The 14,791-nt window shown below is 38.8% G+C and overlaps 1 protein-coding gene across 1 annotated transcript in view; it reads right to left on the minus strand.

The window, feature by feature from the left end:
* The window catches only part of pparaa (peroxisome proliferator-activated receptor alpha a), a 58,675-nt gene that overhangs the window by 34,780 nt on the left and 9,104 nt on the right, over positions 1 to 14,791 (minus strand). The window contains exon 4 of the mRNA XM_048154866.1: positions 73 to 152. The gene's annotated coding sequence lies outside the window, so the exon portion shown is untranslated. The remainder of the gene's footprint in view (positions 1 to 72; positions 153 to 14,791) is intronic.

A 14,791-nucleotide genomic window follows, 5' to 3' on the forward strand; every position in this document is an offset into this window, starting at 1 on the left:
ATACATCGGAGAAACGAAAAACAAACTAAATATGCAGAAATACCACATATAACTCAAAATTTTGCAACTTACCCCTTAATATTCACATGCATCAGTAGATAGAAACATTCCAGGACAAGTGCTGAAGGCCTTTTCTACTCACTTCACCAGTCCTGTGTTGAAGGAGAGAGCAAGGGAGAGAGAGAGAGAGAAGAAGAAGAGGCAGTGAGCTTTCCATAGCAGGCACAAGGACCGAAGGAGGTAGGCCGGGGGGCCAAGCCAATCCTCCCACCCTAGCTGCGTGTCCCCAGCGCTAGGCTACACATCTGCCCGTGGTCCCCTGGTCTGGGACGACCGGGCCCCGGCCACAATAAGAGCCCGAGAGACGCGTGTGTCGGCCCATCTTGCAGTTAACAAGTCTTTGAATGAGGAATGTTAGCAAACAGACAAACAGAATGTCTGCTGCATGTTAATGTCCCAGCCAGTCCGATCGCAGCGTTGGCCCAGGCGTATGAATAATTCAGAAGCTTGAAAACCGAGCCCCCTCCCCTTTCCACCCCCCCATGACTGAAATGCCTTCAGTGGCTGAAGAGAGCCAGAGAAGTGAGAGAGTGTTGTGAGAGAGATAGAGAAGAAAAGTATTTCAAATCTTAGCTCCAAACATTTCTATTCAGCTGAACGCACACAACCGCGCACGCACACGGTCACCACAAACTTCTTTCGTTTCATCGTGCAACATATTTCTTTCTTACGATCGAGGCATCTCTCACTCATTGCCTTTTTATGTCTTTTGTTTGGAATTGGCACCTGTCCCAGAAAAAGCTCTGACACCGCACCGCCCTCCCGCTCTCCTTTCAGAGAGAGGGAAAGAGCAAGAGAGAGAAAAAGAACTGTATGTGTGTGTATGAGAGAGAGGGAGGGCAAATAGAGAGAGAGAGAGAGAGAGAGAGAGAGAGAGAGGGTGGTGCTAAAGTGATAGAACTCCAGGCGCCTCCCTTCTCCGAGACACGCAACAAGCAGGGAGAATACAGCCATTTTCAAAGCTCAGCAACAGAAAGGATCCGTTAACCCCTGGCGAGGATGAGAAATGCTACACACCTCCGTCTGCTGTAAATGCACCGTTCGAAAGTGTCTCGAGGTAACGAAACCGCAGAAGAACACGGCGACGAGCTTTTAGGGAAGTGGCGGAAAAGATGCGCTGGAAAAACTGAAGTGGCAGAGAAGCAGCTTGAGCCAATCGGTTGTGCTACAGGGTTAAAATCCAGCGAGTAGTAGAAATCCCTCCTTCTCTTGGCACAGACTGGGTGAAGGGGTGGGGACTGTACTGTGGAAACAGCGGTAGAGGCTTTTTTTTTCATTTCTATCTGCACAGAGAGAGAGAGAGAGAGAGAGAGAGAGAGAGAGAAAAAGAGGGAGGGAGGGTATTAGAGGAGAAGAGAGAGGGAAAACTGAAGTGGAGGGAAAAAAGTTGATGATGAAACCGAGAGGCAGTGGAGTACGTGAGCAATCTTTTTTTTGAATCATCGCTCCAGCCAGTGAGCGAGAGCTTGAGTAGGGAGGGAGGGAGGGAGGGAGGGAGGGAGGAAGGGCTGAAGAGTGGAAGGAAGCGTGACACAGACTCCGGTTCACCCGGAGAGTGCGCAGAAACATACGCTCACACCAGTTACGAACCATTCAAACACAATTTACAGAGCGTGCACACGCTTCGCCGCCAAAACTAAACTCAATCCTTGAAACAGTCCTCTGGCTCGAATGCATTGAACAACTAAACAAGTAATCAGAATCAAGAAAGGGAAAGTAATACAAAAACCCTCAGCAGTTAAAAGACGACCATACCATGATGCGGGATTCTGGGAAAAGTGAACAAACATTAACGGGACCTCCTCCCACAACCCAAAAAGAGTTGAGAAGGGTGCATGGGTGAGACAGTCTGGAGGTGAAACATCTGTCGCATTTTGCAGGGAGATATCATCTGCAGTGTTCGTACACACACACACACACACACACATGCTGCAGCCACGGCCTACCTGAGAATCCGCCCGGTGGAGGAATAATTAGCTGAGCGCGCCACCAATAGTGTTTTTCGATCTTTCAGGGTGCACCTCCGTCATGCCTCCCTTTTGAATCCAAATTCAAGCGTGTGAGGCAATCCGGTGGTGAGGACGCAGAAAACAGACTCAAGATTTCGTTATTCTGTGGCTTATTTTACCAATAATCCTTTGTGCATCTACTGCACGCGTGCCAGTACTGACGAGTGCAAAACTTTTTTGTGTTTAATCAATGCGGCGATTAAATACAAGTTCAAACAGATGATCTCTCTATTGCGAACGAGCCCAAAAAGAATGCAAAAACACATACCAAAACGTGCTAGTGTGGGGCCTGCGCCTAAATCTGTTCCCCGGACCGCCAGTGCAGTATCACGAACCGCTTTTCTGTGTTTAGCGAACTAAACAGTTGATAAAAGCATGCTCGTCGACCAGCGAACATGGCTGCACGGAGGGTGCTGCTGCTCATCAGGCTGTCACACACAGATACACACACACACACACACACACACACTGACGTGGAGGAGGGACCGAAAGCACCCGGTCCGCCCAGATTTCCCTGCCTCGTTTTCGGCCTCCTCTTTCTGGCTCCCTCATGGCACTGACCTCTCATTACACACACACACACACACACACACACACTCTCTCACACACACATACATATTTGGTTCCTACATACCACACACCACACCCTCGATTCAACACCAAATCTGGGCCGAGTCGCACCCGTATTAAACCGTTACAGCTAAATCAAATTCCAATCACCCACCCCTCTTCCTTTTTCAAGTCCGATTCCCTAATGGCAACAGGTCGTGCTCTGGCACAAGGTACGGCGCGTCCACGTCACATTGCGCCACGTCTGTCGGCCAATCACGAAGAAGGCGCGTCTCACAAGAGAAAATGTGCAACCTTCTCATTCCCTTAACCCACATTATCTCTATTTTATTTATCATTCTTTGTTTTCTGATTCTCAGGCATTCATTTTTCTGCTTGTTTACTATAGTAGCTGCTAGTGGGGAGTCGGGAATGGGCGCACGTGTTGTGTTGTACATTGCATTAAAGTTCATTTGAGGATACAATTTTGGTTTTGGGTCAGCTGCCAACTCCCAAACAGTGAGCTGTTCTGTAAGGCCCCATCCTTCACAAGGCTCAGAGACTATGATCAAACGCCAATCAAAACAAACTCTTTATGGTACTTTTCAGGGCTCAACCTCAGAGCACTTTAATGCACCATCGCTGAGATCATTTCAAAAAGACTCTCATGTGATTTGAAAAGCGTGTATGTGTTCTGGGGTTAAAGTTACCAAAGAGCGATAACAGCTACAGCGAGTTTCAGATCGCTGTCGTCGCAAGGTTAAAAAGTACAGCGGACTGGTCACTTGTTCCAAATGTCAACATTTAATAAGTGCATTCGACACAGTTTATAGACGCATAACAAAAAACTATCTTTTGAGTAGTGTGATTTCTATTTAATATCAAAAATGAAGCACAGAGAACAAAATGGTCTGCATGCATTAATGCATGTCAAAAACCTTCCGGTTAAACACAGAATACTAAAATGATCATTAACCCTTTCAGACCTGAATGTGAGATTGACGTCAAGTACACATCATTACGGCATCACGGATCTTAATAACCATCTGCAGGAGCTTTCCAGTATATTTTCTTTTCCTCACGAATGAACATCGGGGTCTCCAGCACAATCAACTAGAAAAACGTAAAAAAGCATCCGAAGGAATGTGTTGCACATGCACATCAATGAGCTGCAATTTTCCACTCATAATTATGCTTTTGTGGAGATGGCAATGAGTAAAAACTAATAACATCACATGAGCTTCTTTAACCTACAATTTTTCATCAGTGCTCTGGGAGAGCAAAAGAAAAAAACCAAACAAAAACATGTGTCTCAATATAAACAAAATTAATTAAAACACAACAAGACAAGCCTGGCACAGATTACAGAAGAGAGAAGCAAGAAGAGTCATTTTAGCCGGTGGCTTAGTTCATCAACGGAGAGTTACACTTCCACTTTAAGATATAGCAACAAGTTTAAGATCTGAAACATCCATCAGCATCAAGTCTCTGCAAAGGTCTAGAGAGAAATTAATATTCAATAAAAAAAATGTGCCCCCACATAAACATAAACCAAATGGACAGAATGTAAAGGCAAAGTGTATCTGTAGAAGATATTTAAGCCAATTTAGCAGTATTTTGCACATGACGGTAAAAAAAACAACAACTGGGGAATTGATCAGAAAACCATAGCAAGATCAGGGGCTGCTTGACTGTTAAGACTAGTCTTACAAGTTAAGCCGCGCACACACTTAACGATTGTAAGGCCGATTATGAATGTAAATTGATACTTACGACTGATCGCGCTCAAATGCGTCCAGTCAGAGCTAGTTGCGTTCAGTCTGCGATTACAGTCTGTGTTCAAATTCCACATGTGAGTATATAAATCGGCTCCAGTCGAAGGAAACAATCGGTATGTGTGTTCAGTTCAGTTTTAGAATGTTACAGCTAATCGTTAGGTGTGTCCCCGGCTTTAGTCATCAAATTTTTTTTGTAACACATACATAAAAGATAGATTGGTCTAATTTGATACCCCCCCCAAAAAAATAAAGTGCTTGCCCCTTGGCAAACTGCTAGTTGGTCATACTAGGTCTTAAGACACAGTCTTAACTAGTGCTGGACGATTAATCGAAAAGTAATCGAAACATAACATATCATAACATAACATATTACCGCGTATGTAGTCACGTGAATCCGCCCGGTCCAGTCAGTGCATGGAAGCAACACGGAGGCGAACTGAAATGCTGAGTGAACACTCAAAACAGCGCGAGGCCTCGGTGAGATAACTTTCGCTTTAGTCTTCACTAAACTTTGTTAGTTGTATGTGTTTTAAGGCTTGCCAGTTTGGACATTCAAGCGATTTAGACTCGGATGTGTATTATTATATTGAGCTACAGCGCTGATGCTTTGCGGCACACTAACGCTCGTACGTATAGACAGCTCGCACATTATCACGTGAAGATCGCACGCACAGAGAGGAGCGCAGAAACTCATTGGAAACGTTGTCCTGTGATTTATCACTCAAGTAGCTTAGAAACTCAAAACTTATAGCATATATTTAGGTAGTTACTACTTTTGAATTAACTACTTACAACCCACGGCAATTAATAGAGAGACGGTATGACTAATTCACACACACAATTGCTCTCTCATGCATTAAAATAAATGTACTGGTACTGTGCTAATTTATCTGCATCTGATTTACAATGAGCAGAAATCTGTAAGAAATGTTACGAACCACAGATAAAATAACTGCTGAAAGTGAGCTGTTATGTCAGAGCACTCTTTCATCAGGAAAAAATATCCCACCTTTAATAGTCAAGCATATTTACAGTACAAACCTACAAATAAACAAACAAAATAATCATTCATTAATCGTAATCCAGGTCAAATGTTCAATTATTTGATTTTGATTTTAGGTCATATCGTTACAGCCCTAGTCTTAACATAATGGCTATGTTTATGCAACTGGCCTCTGATTGGCCAAATTGGAGCCATAGGAAACTACATATTTTCAGACACCCTTTTCCGCCAGTGCAGAGGTAGCAGTGAGCTCGCAGCGGCGGTGGTCTCTCCTGGGCCCCGTGGGCACGTGTCTACAGGGCTCCTCAATTACAGAGGTGAAATCTGAGGTCAGCCACTGTAGAGAGAGGAACAAAGGGCACGACCCACAGGTCAGAAGTGTTAGACTGGGAGCAGGCCGGTCCCTATTGAGAGGGAGGGTGCTGTTTGCTTTGTGTAGGTAAAGAGTACTAAAACACAGACAAACAGAGATTAAGAGGTGAGCCCCTTAGGACTGTCACTCAGAGGGCCCCTCCATCAACTCCGATTAACTCCCTTGACCTCTGCCTGCCGTTAGAAGATGCTTAATGACCCTTACGGCTCGCCGCAACACTGACAGAAACATGAGCGGAGCTCTGGTAGTTGACTGACACCAACTGACAACATAATAATAATAATACATTTCTTTATAAACCATATTCAAATCTTATGCTGAATTTGGCCTTTAAATAAATGAATACATTAGGTTTTATTAAATAATTAAATAAAAGATTAAAAGCAGAAAATAACTTTAAAATATATATATATATATTTATTGTTTTATTTTAAACTACTTATTATTTGAATATCAAAAATAAATAAATAAAAATGAAGTCAATTAAAAGTATCTACCTTAACTCCTCACTGTTATTGTCTGAAATGAAAAGTGTCTTTCAAACTATATCACACAATAACAACTATTATGAAATAAGAGTTATATGATGGACTACATTAAGAAATATCAAAAGAAAATAATTTACTACAACATGTTTTAACTGATTCTGTGGATGCGATTCAATTTTACCACATACATGGAAGATGGCATAATTACACACACACACACACACACACACACCTTGTTCTTGTTGTTTGCCACGTGAACAACATTTTGTCCTGTCAGCTACTATGAGGACAACTGTTCTTCTGTTAAGTAGAAGAGTAGATGACATTTATTAATCATAAGCTACTGGTATGGTATTGTCTTAGAATTTACCATCCCAAAAAAATCTACAATTCTATGGAAAAAAAAAACACATTTTTTCAAAATAGCTTTTTATAGGGCACTAGCAGTACGTCCATGTGAAGGAACATAAGCAACAAGATCTCAGAAGGTAGAAAATAATTTTGTGTCCACGAGGAAAAAAAGTTCAAAAGCTCAATAATTCCAAATGAAATCAGCAAGGATTAACGTCAATGTTTCGGATCCATCGGGATACGGCTGCAGAATTTCGCAAGGGTGGGGCAGCTGTGCTACAGTAAAGGTCTGAAATCACAAAATGGAGGACAGTTAGACAACATGGCGGTCACCTCTGATAAGAGCATGCGCCTATGTCCACGCAAGCAGGATGAGGCTGTCTGCTTGTAATTATGTAGATATTTGTATTATAAATAATAGTATTATATTTTGGTGTATGAAGTCTTGATATTTTGTAACAAAAAAAAAAAACAACACCACCAACAACAAAAAAAAAATAACCCGGTGCAGTGTGATCGGAATGGCATAACCTTGAACGTGTGTGTTCGGAGTGCCAGGCCATTACACAGACGGTCAGCACTGATTCCAGAAAAAAAGGCTGCAAGGAAGAATAATTTTAAAACAAATAAATAAAATATGGCAAAAACAAATAATCAAAGTAAAAGTCAAAAGAGAAATAAATCATGGTCTGGTCTGGGTTTGCATGCAAGTTACTTTCTGCAAGGTGTGATTTTCTATCTTACCACTACTATAATGACAATCACAAATCATTTAAAAAGTCACTAATGTGAAAACAAAGGTATGGCTCTCATATTTATTATGAAATATATAGTCTCATATAGATATATGAAAAACAATGAGAGACATTAAAATTAGGTGTTTTGTGAGACTTTAGACAAATTGAAAGAAACAAAACACTTTTTGCAAAGAACTTTTTTTTTAGTTTTGCAAATTTAGAGGTGTTTTTTTTTTTAAAGTGCTATGATATGAAAATTATTTTATGATACTGCACTCTATGATCAATTGCTTTGTAGTAGTAACAATGTTGAAAAGTTGTTTCCCATAACTTTCATTCATGGGATTTTTTTTTTTTTTTTGCCTTACTGCAGATAAATTTACTGTAATTTAATAGTGTCATCACTGACCCTGTTATTTATAACAGACAAAGCAAATAGCAAAGCAGAGTAAACTGATTTACAAAACGACCACAATATGTCGAAGGCTGAATGACATTCAAATGTTATAATGAAAAAATTGAAACATTTGTATGTTTTTTAAAAAACATATTAGTGCTATTTTATATTTATTATTTTAACATAAAAAGAAGAAACCTTTTTTAATGTCCAAAAAAGAAACAGGACTACAGAAAACTAGTGAGGCAAAACGTCAGCGTCTGGCGCAATATAATTTGACTTTCTGTCAAAAGGAAAAAGGAATGACTATATAGATCCCCCCCCCCCCACTTCAAATTTTCCTGTTTAACAGAATAATATAAAGACTGTACAATTTATGTCCTTGTTTGAATAATTTAACGAACATCCTGAACTTGTTTTGTCCTCCTTTTTCTTTTACAGGCAGTGGAGATTAAACAAAGCCAGAAGTTTGTTCCTATTAGAAATTATAATAATACATGTTTTTTTTTTTTTATTAAAGGCAGAAGCTCTGAATCTTCAGAATGAAAATATTCCTAACACACTTCAGAATCAGAAGAAATAAAGCTTTGTAGGAAAAATGGGTTTAATACAGTGAGGAATATGCCCGAATGGCTCTTCTGTCTCTGATCTGCTAAAAACAAGAGACATTTAAGCAATGTATATTTTATTTTAAATCACTGTGTTTTCTGGTTGAATAAGTCCTAAACTGTTCCTCTATGTAAACAGATTAACAGATAAAATCAGGTAACAGGAATAATACAGCATTAAAATGCTTACTTTATCTAAAACATGCAACCTTTCCTTATGTACTGTTTTTATATTTATTTTATTAGGTGTTGTTTTCTTTATTAAATAGTATTGCAATAATACAAAATAAACTTTATTCTAATGAATAATAATGAATATAAAACATCTGTTAATGCATATCTGAAACTCTTTTCTATTTCGTTTTTACTTCTTTTTATTCCTATTTTTTAAATCAGTGACATATGCTAAGATTTTAGAGATGTTAGAGACATGTCTACATTATTTAAGTGCCATTATGTGCTATTTTTATACTATTCAGCAACAGTAACATTAATTAAGAATGAGTTCATCATGGAGGTCTCACTTCAACCGGTAAAAAGAAATGTATTTGCCAAGAGTTTGTTTGACCTCACTACCGTAATTTATTTGTATCCGACAGCTACAAATATACGGAAACATTTTAAAAACTACTTTACTCTAAAAGTAACTCACCTTAAAATATTCAGTCGTGTGGGGAAAAAGGGACATAGATATAAAAAAAAAAAAAAAAAAAGATAGTCAGGACAGACTTTCTCCGTGTCCACTTCACTCGCATGGCCGCTAACTGCCGCATGCTCGAATCTCCAGAACTTTCTGCCGAGCACTAAGTGTTTGGAGAGAGGAGCAGGATTCTGTGGCACTTTTGATTAACTCTGAAACTTCCAAAATTATCAGGCAGTTTCATAAAAAAAAGAAAAACACACGTAAAAGAGCACAAATGACAATTAACAGGTGCACTATTTTTGAGGGCACATGTGCAGCTCACAAAACCAAATATATCACTTTAAGCCAAAGGGGAAAGTGCATAAACCAAAAAAGTCATTATTCTAACAAATTACTAGCAAATATTTAACCACAAATGAACTCCAGTCCAAGGGTGTACTGAAATGTGAGTTTCTAAAGAAGTTTTAAATAGTGTTAAATTATCATTTACTTCAGATGCATTCAAACATTTTAAAAGAGCGCAAACTGTTTGAGGCCACGTACAACAAACCTTCAATCTCTAAACTGCATGCACAAATTAATTGCTATGTCCGTATCCAAATATTTCCCTAACACACAGCACAGGCATCATTCAGTGCTGTTTACTCCCCCCTAAATAACCTCTGATGCATGTTAACTCTCATCTCCACTCCAAATGGCCTGTCCATTCTGGTTTGCTTCTAATAATACATTTTAACACACCAGTCCTTCTTTATTTTCCTGAGAGCTGTGTGTTTGTGTGTGTGTGTGTGTCTGGTGCACGAGGGGAACGGGGACAGTTCTGGCACTTAACAAGTTCTGGCTCTTAAAAGCCAGTACAGCCTGCTTTTGCATGTGCCACGTCACTTCGTCTCCGAATGGACGAGACCTCCAGGATTTGCCCCAGCTGAGCCTTCTACACCCAGTCAACCCTCTTCCCCCAAAACCGACAATGACGAGGGATGTGCCGGACTCAGCCCCAGCGGTGCACTTTGATGTTATCACACCCTCTGAAAGATATTCTTTACATCACTTTTAATTTTTGTTATTTCCTCTCTTATGTCTTCAGCGTAGAGAGGTATGGTTTTAATGATAGCAAGACCATGAAATAAACTTTCCAGTGTAATTTCCTTTTTTTAATAGAGCTCAGCTTTAGACTAAATTTAGTCACTATGCAGTCGTTAAATTTTAGAGCACAAACAAATCATTTGAGTCAGACTTAGCATCTGACGATGGTCTTTGGTGACATGCAATTTGGTTTTTATACCATAAAAAAAAATTTCTAACAAATTCCTTAGTACCATGTCAACTTGAAAATAATTGAAAAATACCATCAAACGATGACCAAGAGGACAGCTTGCTCTCTTAGGAATGTCATTCTCTGCCTAGGTCATCGCAATATAAAAAGGGCCGAAGGTATGTGTGTGTATGTATATATATATATATATATATATATATATATATATATATATATATATATATATATATAACATCCAATTTTAAGAAGAACCACACAGAATGTGGCACTTGTCATTGCTGATGTTCAAGGACATTATCCTGGTTAAAATTCATTTTAAAAGGATGATTATAGGTCAGTGGAGGCTCATTATCGCAAACGTATTATCTTGTCATAGTTTTTCTTATTTTTTGTTCCATTAATTGTCTGCGAGTGAGTGTTCTCCCGATGGGAATCCCAACCTTTAATAGGCTGAGGTGAACATGGTGCAATATTGGCGCGGCAGCTGCAAGGCAACATCGTTTTAGTTCTAAGGCCCGTGTCGACTGAGGCCCAACAGACACGCACTCTGCTCGTCATCTACTGACTGCATTAAAGAGCCTTGTGGAATTTCTGTTTTTACTCTGAATCATAATTACATCGCAAATGGCGAGAGTGAGTGAGTTATGCTGCACTGGAACATTATCTGATTTATAGCTAAGAATTGTTTTATCCTATAATGAATCTCTAACAAGACAAATTCACTTAAATTTGATCTGGAATGGAGTAAAATAAGACTTTATTGCCCCCAGAGGGAAAATAATGGGGAAGAAATGCACATTTTTTTAAGTTCATTTATTCATTTTGCTATAAAGTTTTATGGGTGTGAGCTTATCAGACTGAAAGTCACTGTCCATTCCCTCCATGGGGGTTTCTCTACTCAGCCCGGTGCAGTTTGGTGTGGTTGGGGGTGAGGGGCTATAGATGCCAGCGGTCATGAGCGTGCAGGCTATAACAAAAGCAGTCTTTATGTAGCATGCATGCTGATCCAGCAGCCCACGTTTTGTGCTGCAATTCACACGTCCAGCTAAGAGGGGACAAGAAGAGGCCTAAGAGAGATGCAGAGATTGACTACTGCCTTCCTGCGGCCACACTAAAACCATTTCAATGGTTAGATCAAATCAAATATCTCCTTAAGTGAACAACTGCTTATTTTTGCGTTTTACAGTGCATGATATCAGATGGTCATGAGTGATATACAAGATTGAACTGGAGACATTTTATTAAAAATGTAGCTTCTCAATAAAAAAATAAAAATAAAAGGATTTTAAGAAAATCCAATTGTATAGTGTCATGTCTCTGATAAAGATAACAAGGTAAATGTAGGCTATGGCAGCACTGAGCTACCAGAAGATTTAATATCTAAAGTACATTTGAACCACTCATGCTCACGACAAAGCATTACTGCAACATTTACTATGCAAGATATATGCATTTCAAAAAATGCAGAGAAACATGAATATGTATGAAATTCTTTTCAAAGCAAGACATTGTAAACTAGTTTAGTTCAAATGGTGATATTAATAATAACATTTTAAAATAATCATAAAGGAATAGTTTAATCACTCTCATATTGTTCTAAATATGATTTTTTTTTCCTACTCTGTGGAACACAAAAAATAAAAAAAAATGAAGAATGTCTATGCTGCTCTCTTCCACGAGCTGTCAAGCTCCAAAAGTGTCAAAATGCACCTTTTTTGCAATTACTTTGAGGAACAGACTGAAATTTAGGTCATTATTCACTGAAAATTCTTCCTGATAACTGTGGTAATCATTCAGGGTGTTTTCATACTTCAGCCCTCTTTAAAAGAACCAAACTTCTCTTCATGTTCATACTGTCCCTGTTCCTAAAAGAGGACTCAGATCCTTTTTTGGTCCACTTAAGTAGGAATGTGGTCTCAGACCTCTTTGTGTTCATACTATGGCCTTCAAAATTTTATCCCATTCACTTGCATGTGCCTCACTAACCAGAATATTTGTTTGTAAAGATTATTATTAATTATTATTAATTTGTTAATTTGTAATTGCTATTGGGTTATAAAATGACATTTCTACAAATGCTGTTGAATGAGATTACTCTAAGTTTATCTTTTGCACAAAAAAAACAAATTTTGTTTCAGTACTCCATTCATATTCTTTCACTATATCACACACCCACCTTTGTAAATAATATTTATTTTGAATCATGTTTTTTTTTTTTTATTGCAGAAGGCAATGATAACATCAGCATAATAGGACAAATACAATAAAAGAAAGATCCAAATGATATAAACTGCTTTAAATTTTCAGGCAAGTATGTATACCTAAAAGCAGCATTCATGTAAGAAATGGAATAATCAAATGAAAAATAAAACTGCATATTCTTCACTGTATGAATAAAATGTACACTGATTCTACTGATTTCTTATATTAGGCTCCTGTCACTTTAAGAACTTCAGTAATGCACGGATCCAATTATACACATACACGATTTCTTTCATTCACTTAAGACATAACCAACTGTTTATGTGAACCTTGTGTGTTTTAAACACTTTAAAAGCAGTAAGACACTAAAGATAATTTAGTTTAGTACACGCGCTGTGACAGTTGGCTTTCTATGCGTGCGCTTTAGGTGTGTGCGCTCATTAAACCATTTTAAACTAGCAAGACACGCAGCCACATCTCACAGTTTGAAAGCAGTTGAAATTACAATAAACAAGTGCACGTTGTGAACGAATAATTTGCGGAGATCTGCCAGAAGAAGAAGCCATGGTGAACAGGCGATTTGTATGGAGGCATCTGATGAGCAAACTACAATGGAATTCGCGAATGGAAAAATCCAGTGAGCCCGGACTGATGTCTGTTCATAATGGACCTTTTTAGCGTACTGTTAGCTGAAAGTGAACCGTACACAGATGGTCTCGGTTCGGTTCGCTTTAAAGGGGTCTGAGATCGTTTGGAGCATTCACATACGGGCCAGAAATCACGCGAACCGCACTCAGTCCCCTGAAAAGGACTGAAAAACACCCTTAGTTGCACATTATTGAAAAGAGCAGCTGGGCCATTCTGCTATAAAATAACTAAAGAAAAAAAGTCAAAAGATATTAGGAGAGTAAATAATGACTTTTTTTTTTTTTTTTTTTTTTAAGGTGATGTGTAAGTGACTCTATATGTGTGCATGTATGAAGGAGTGTGACATATGGAAAGTACAGAGTTAAAGCTCTGAGGATTGGGCCATGAGCTCACTCTGGGATTAATTATGAAGACCTGGGGCTTCTGGTTCTGTCTATGTGCGCGCATCTAAGAAGCTATGTGTCAGCACTGCAGCCATTCAAACTGCTCACAAACAACAGACCTGAATGGGCTCCATTTAATCAGGTATGCTCCGTTTTCTTCTGTTTCAGTGTGCAGACCTACAGACGCACGCATGCACGACCATGCATGGGCTAAATAAGCATGTTCAAGTGTGATAATCAAATTATTGTTGCTGTTTGCTTGAGGGTTACCAGGGGCCTCTCTTCAGTCTTATTCCCAGCTTAGAATTAATCACTCACCAGACATCTGAGGTGTTGCTACGTACACACACACACACACGCATACACAAACGCATTCCCAGGGAGACGGGCAGAGTTTATCATGACAACCAAGGAAGGGCAAAAGAAGGTTGAGAGACAGGAGAGAAAGGAGAATAAGAGGAGAGAGGGTTCCTCTGCATGTTAGCTTGGTCTCTATTGACCTGTAAACCTTTGTGACTGGAACAAATGCAAATGGCGCTGACTTGCTCACACAAAATACTAAAGGGCTATTCAAATGAGCCACTGCCAACAATGCAACATTGGCCTACCCATGGAGCAGCCCTCGTCTGGAGCTGGGCCTTCAAACTCAACACTAACAACAGCCTAATGAAAAAAAAAAAAAAAAAGTCTATGAGATCCATTGGATGTTTGTTTGAAAAAAGTTATTTTTATTTTGTTGTTTTTTGTTAACTGCATTAGGGCCAGTTCACACAGAACACATTTTTTTTTTGTTGTTAAAAATACGAGACAAAAAACAGTTGTGTCTCGAGATGCTTTTTTTTTTTTTAAGTTGAACTTCTTTGAATTTGTTTTTAACACGTGCTCACGTCTTGCGTCTTTGACAAACGGTTAAACAAAAAATGTAAAAAGTAGTGCAGTGGAAATGAAAAAAAAACATTCTGTGTGAATGGCCCCTTAGGATTTTAATTTTTTTTCATTTATTTTTCATGTCATGATTCTAATTTAAGAATTTGCAGACTGAATGAATACAAGAATTTTACAACCAACTTTTTTTTCAGAGAAATTATATATATATATATATATATATATATATATATATATATATATATATATATATATATAAATCACAATTTATGCACCTCAAATGGAATTGTGCACAAACTAATGCCAATGTTACTGCGTCAGGCTCGACGGGATGCTCAAACAATGAGCAATGTTTTAATAGCATCACAGAAACAGTTTTTACACTTTTTTGGAGGGGAATC

The sequence above is a fragment of the Megalobrama amblycephala genome, linkage group LG14 (genome assembly GCF_018812025.1).
Source record: "Megalobrama amblycephala isolate DHTTF-2021 linkage group LG14, ASM1881202v1, whole genome shotgun sequence".
Taxonomy (NCBI): Eukaryota; Metazoa; Chordata; class Actinopteri; order Cypriniformes; family Xenocyprididae; genus Megalobrama; species Megalobrama amblycephala.